We start from the raw sequence: 6000 nt of genomic DNA on the forward strand, positions 1-6000 counted from the left end.
GCGTGCCGTGGTCCTGGAGGCCTGCTCGGACAGAGCGGTCCTTCGGGTCCCGCGGGAAGGGGCATTTCATGTTCCTCTGCGGGAGGTGGTCCATTTTCTGCGGGAAATGGCGAGCCCCATCGGCTACAAGAGTGTGTAGGTCCCGCTCAACAGTCTACGTCCTTAACCATCGGGGACTTTGTAGATTTTGGCAGAAATCGCCCCCCGCAGGTCCTAGCGGGAGGTCTCCGCGGCGGAGGCCGGAGAGGGCGCGAGGTGAGCGGCATGGTATGACTGGGTTCGTGCCGCTCACTGGTACCCGGAGCGTGGCGCCCTCCGGGTAAAAGGCTAGCCGGGGCGAGTAGGTGGGTTGACGGGCGCATAAGCCACGCCGTCCCCGCCGTACAAGGTGCCGGTGGCCTGGCGAACCACCGGCGTAAGGCTAGCCGAGGGCGTACCGCGGGGCAGAGGGCGCATAAGCCACGCTCTCTCTCCATCCCACCAGAACAAGCGAAAAATTTTCAAAGTGTGGGAGAACCGGCGACCCGACCGGTGGCACTCTGCCTCTCGCTGCCGCCCTCCTGGAAGCGTCCTCGGTCACTCGGTGTCCGCCAGATTTCAGAGCTCCGGAATGGTGAAAAAGAACCGGAGAGGGGGCGACTCCGGCTTCTCTCTGCCGGGCGAGGACCACCGCAGGCGGCAAGGGACGTCTGACAGGAGACGGCGCTGCGGGCAGGCTTTAAAAGTGCATGGGGTTTTGGCCTCGGCGAAAGTCGAAAAAATTTTGCGGTCGGAGCCGTCTGCCCCGGCCGGGGAAGGCTCACCGCCGGCGGCTGCCAACCCCTGGCTTGCCCGCTGGATGGCCTTTCGGAGGCTGCTGAAAAAGAACTGTCAGGCGGGCACCTCTCGGAAGAACCGCAGACCAAAACGACCGGTAAAAATTTTGGGCGATCCGACCCTCAGTGCACCTTCGGCGGCAGAGAAAAGCATCAAAAATACCGGTCAAAGAAGCGAGGTTTTGGTCGACTCTGCCAGGTTTTTGCACAAAGTGTTGGCATCGTGCGGCGTCGCGCTTTGCCGTACCGTATCCCCAATGGAGCGGCGCCCGGCGGGGTAGGCTAGCCATGTGAGGTCGAGGGCGGGAGGACGGGACGTAAGCCAGGCCGTTCTCCACAAGAAATTCCGGACGCGGAGACCCCTTCTCCGCCCTACGGTCCCCAATGGGGTGGCGCCCGGCGGGTGAGGCTAGCCATGGGAGGACGGGACGTAAGCCAGGCCGTTCTCCACAAGAAATTCCGTACGCGGAGACCCCTTCTCCGCCCTACGGTCCCCAATGGGGTGGCGCCCGGCGGGTGAGGCTAGCCATGTGAGGTCGAGGGCGGGAGGACGGGACGTAAGCCAGGCCGTTCTCCACAAGTAAATTCCGGACGCGGAGACCCCTTCTCCGCCCTACGGTCCCCAATGGGGTGGCGCCCGGCGGGTGAGGCTAGCCGTGTGAGGTCGAGGGCGGGAGGACGGGACGTAAGCCAGGCCGTTCTCCACAAGTAAATTCCGGACGCGGAGACCCCTTCTCCGCCCTACGGTCCCCAATGGGGTGGCGCCCGGCGGGTGAGGCTAGCCATGTGAGGTCGAGGGCGGGAGGACGGGACGTAAGCCAGGCCGTTCTCCACAAGTAAATTCCGGACGCGGAGACCCCTTCTCCGCCCTACGGTCCCCAATGGGGTGGCGCCCGGCGGGTGAGGCTAGCCATGTGAGGTCGAGGGCGGGAGGACGGGACGTAAGCCAGGCCGTTCTCCACAAGTAAATTCCGGACGCGGAGACCCCTTCTCCGCCCTACGGTCCCCAATGGGGTGGCTCCCGGCGGGTGAGGCTAGCCATGTGAGGTCGAGGGCGGGAGGACGGGACGCAAGCCAGGCCGTTCTCCACAAACTCCCAGCGGTAGAGTCTCGGCTCTCCGCTCTTTTGATCGATCTGACACAGCGCGATCCGGCGGGGCAGGGCACTTTGCTCGGTCAGGGGTATTGGCCCCGGCCGGTTTATGGTAAAGCGTTCCTTAGCCTCAGTCTTGGTCGCGCATCAATCCCCCGCTCCCCGTGAGCGGCTGTCGTCCTCTGCCTAAGGTTGTGTAGCGCGGTGCCAGTGTGGTCCTCGCACGGCCCCGCTCCTGCCACAGCGGTAGGACTCTCTGCTTCGGCTGAGGTTTGCTACGAAGCGTATGGAACGGGCGTACTCCACCGTACCGTGGGTGGGGGGCGGCGGCGTTGGCGGCGGCAGCGTCCAGCGCGGAGCTCCGGCTCCCGCGGCAGCGCCTCGCCTAGTGTCCCTCGGGCAAGTCCAATCGCCCCCCGCCCGGTCGGAGAGCGCAGACACACCTCTGTGTCCACGGTTTATTTCCGCAGCACGAAAAGGGACGGCTCCCGCCTGCTCCTCGCGGCGGCGACGAGGCTTAGACCCACCGTGGCGTATCCGCGGTAGGTATGCTCGTCGGTCGGAGGAGCGGTTGCGGTCGAGTGGTCCCCAGTGTACCCTGTTAGCGCTGCCCGCCTACGCCTGAAGAGCTGCGGACCGAGAAAAAGGTTCGCTCCGCTGCTGACGGCGAAGCGCGCGGCACGCCGCGGAAGAGGAGAGGGAGCGGTCGCCCCCGGGGCGGCTCCCCTCCGAGTCCGGCAGAAGCAGAGATTGTAGCGGAGGGGGGGGTTTCTAAATTCCCCGGGCGTGTTATCCCCAGCGGTAGCCTTTGAACTCTTCAACCGCAAGCACGATCGCACGTTCACAGCACCCGTCACTAGGAGCCGGGCCAGAGGCGGGCGGCAGACGAAACCGACATGAGCGCTTAAGGGTATTGCACCCCCGGCGCCCAGACCCTGGAAATTGAGTCTGCCCCCAAAGCCCACCCGCGTCCTCCTTGGCGCTCCCGGAGTACATGGTCGTAGATGGGCCATCGGTCGCTAATGCCAAACTGCGTCCCAGGGGTGCGTCCCCTCTGACCAACGGCAGACCCATCCCTCTCGCCAATCCGCGGATCCCCGCCAGGTCCCGAACAGGGCTCGTCCTTTAGCGTTTCAAATGCGCCCTCCCCGCCATACGAGGGGTTGAGGACCGTAGCCTTCCCTTACGAGAGGCACCAGGGGTGCGCCTGCTCGAGGGCCCGGCCGTGGGCGTAACGCTTGGGCCGCCCGGGGGAGTCGGTAGACCATGGGAGACCAACACTCGCACACGAACGTTGCCCGTGCTTTTGTGGAAGAGAGCTTCTTGCGAGGTTGTCGCTGCGGTGGCGCCCGGACAAACCCTATCCCTAAAACTTCTGGGGAATTGGCGTCTAAGCCTGCACCCTGCTCGGTATCCCTGCACCCACGAAGGGGGCCGTGGAAGGCTTGGGGTCGCGCCGGCGAAACCGACCGGATGCCCGGGGTACTGAACCCCCGGGGTCCCACCCTGGAAATTGAGCCGTCCGACCCCGCCACGTCTTCCTAGTGCTCTCCTTGGCTCCCCCGCCTGTGGGCATCGTTAGGGGCTGCGGTCATCAGCGCCGGCTAAGCTTCGGCAACACGGCCGACCCACCCCTTCGGCGCCTGGGGGTGCCTGGTCCCAGTCCGGGCCGTTCCGTAGGGGCGGCTATCCCTTACATGAGGGACTCGGTGCGTCCGCTCGGGCTGCGGGGCTCCGGCTCCGACAGCCGGGGAGCTGGTTTTGACCGCGGGCCTCCACGGGAACCGGCAGGGACCGGACTAGGCGTCAAGCCGAAAATAACCCCGGCACCCTCTGCTTCCAAAGCGAGGGGACCTTTGGCCGAGCGGGGGCACCGGAAGCCGAACCGACCCCAACCCCTCTTCCTACCCCAGGGCTGGGCTGACCAATCCCCTGATCGGGTCTAAAATGGAAGAAGGGGATTCGAGGGAAGGGGCTGGCGGAAGGCAGTTGCCCGACGGAGTAGGCGAAGGCCAGGCCGTTTCCGAGTCCCGAGCAGAGGAGGGCGAACTCGGCTCTTCATCGACCGACGGCGAGGCGAGGGCGGTGGCTGCCGCGGGGAAGACTCCATTGCTCGTCAGCGCGCTAGGAGCGGGGCCGACTGGCTGCTCGGGGTATGGCATCCCCGGGGGCCCACCCTGGAAATCTTCGCTCCTCAGCCGCTGCAGGTTATAAGGTCCCGCCGCGCGTAAGCGCTCAACTCTCCGACCCACGGATGTCGAGCCCATGGTGAGCCGGCCGTTTCGTACGGGGAAAAGGGGTCCTCTGGCCCCACATCGATCGAGGGGGTTTAGATCCGCGGAGGCACGCACCGCGAGGCGAATCGCTGCTTTTCCCCAAGAGGTTAACCTTCAAACCACCGAGTAGGTTCGGGGCAGGGCCGACAGTCTGCACTGGGGTATTGCATCCCTGGTGGGGCGACCCTGGAAATCTCTGCCCCTTTCCACTCTTTCGGTTGGGCCTCTCGTCGGGGCGAGCGTAAGTCGGCAAGCAGACGTGGGAAGAGGCTTCTTACCGGTGACACTCCCTTCGTGAGAGAGGCAGGTACTCGCCCCGGACCCCGGTCCAAATCTGCGCGGGCCGGACGGCCTCGGCCCTAGCCGAAGGCCGCTCCCGCGAAGCCAGGGAGCCGAAAAAAAAACCCCGACACCCTCCGCGACCTCGCGTGCTTCCAAAGCGAGGGGAAACTTTGGCCGAGCGGGGCACCCGAAGCCGAACCGACCCCAACCCCTCTTCTTACCCCAGGGCTGGGCTGACCAATCCCCTGATCGGGTCTAAAATGGAAGAAGGGGATTCGAGGGAAGGGGCTGGCGGAAGGCAGTTGCCCGACGGAGTAGGCGAAGGCCAGGCCGTTTCCAAATCCCGAGCCAGAGGAGGGCGAACGACGTTCTTCATCGACCGACGGCGAGGCTAGGGCGAGGGCGGTGGCTGCCGCGGGGAAGACTCCATTGCTTGCCAGCGTGCTAGGAGCGGGGCCGACAGGCTGCTCGGGGTATGGCATCCCCGGGGGCCCACCCTGGAAATCTTCGCTCCTCAGCCGCTGCAGGTTATAAGGTCCCGCCGCGCGTAAGCGCTCAACTCCCCGACCCACGGACGTCGAGCCCATGGTGAGCTGACAGTTTCGTACGGGGAAAAGGGGTCCTCTGGCCCCACATCGATCGAGGGGGTTTAGATCCGCGGAGGCACGCACCGCGAGGCGAATCGCTGCTTTTCCCCAAGAGGTTAACCTTCAAACCACCGAGTAGGTTCGGGGCAGGGCCGACTGTCTGCACTGGGGTATTGCATCCCTGGTGGGGCGACCCTGGAAATCTCTGCCCCTTTCCACTCTTTCGGTTGGGCCTCTCGTCGGGGCGAGCGTAAGTCGGCAAGCAGACGTGGGAAGAGGCTTCTTACCGGTGACACTCCCTTCGTGAGAGAGGCAGGTACTCGCCCCGCACCCCGGTCCAAATCTGCTCGGTCCGGCCGTCGTCGGCCCTAGCCGAAGGCCGCTCCCGCGAAGCCAGGCGATCCGAACCGAGGATCCGCGCGAGCCTTCTCCAAGCCCTCTGCCGGGCGCTGGTGTTGAAAGCGTAGCGGACCCTGTTCGCCGGAGCGATAGGAGCGGAGCACCGGTCCCGCAGGGTTGAAAGCTGGGTAGCAGCGCCGTAGCTTCCCTCCCAGCCTTCCCCCGGACCTGGCGCCCGATCCCCTCCGCTCCTCTCTGCGTTGGCGGGCGGCGCTGCATGGGTACGTCGCGACGGCTCCTATCGTCTCTCTCGCTTAACAGTGTGGAGAGGTGGTGGTGGAGCCGTCCGACACTCGAGGTGCTGAAGTTGAGCGTCCAATGCTTTCCTTCTATGCGCAGCCTACAGGAGCTGTCCGAGCTTCGGAGGTGCTGATGGAGGTGAGAGTCGAGCGCCACTTCTTGGCTGAACTGAGTGGGGAAAGCCAGCGGCTGCGAGAGGGAGGGGAAGGGAAGGCTTTTTCGGGTCCTTGGAAGGGACCGAGAGCATCTTTCTTGCCCCCCTGCCCTAAGCTCCATCCAATGTTGTCTGCGAGGTCTTCTCCGGCGGC

The sequence above is a fragment of the Engystomops pustulosus genome, unplaced genomic scaffold (assembly GCF_040894005.1).
Source record: "Engystomops pustulosus unplaced genomic scaffold, aEngPut4.maternal MAT_SCAFFOLD_461, whole genome shotgun sequence".
In the NCBI taxonomy this organism is placed as follows: domain Eukaryota; kingdom Metazoa; phylum Chordata; class Amphibia; order Anura; family Leptodactylidae; genus Engystomops; species Engystomops pustulosus.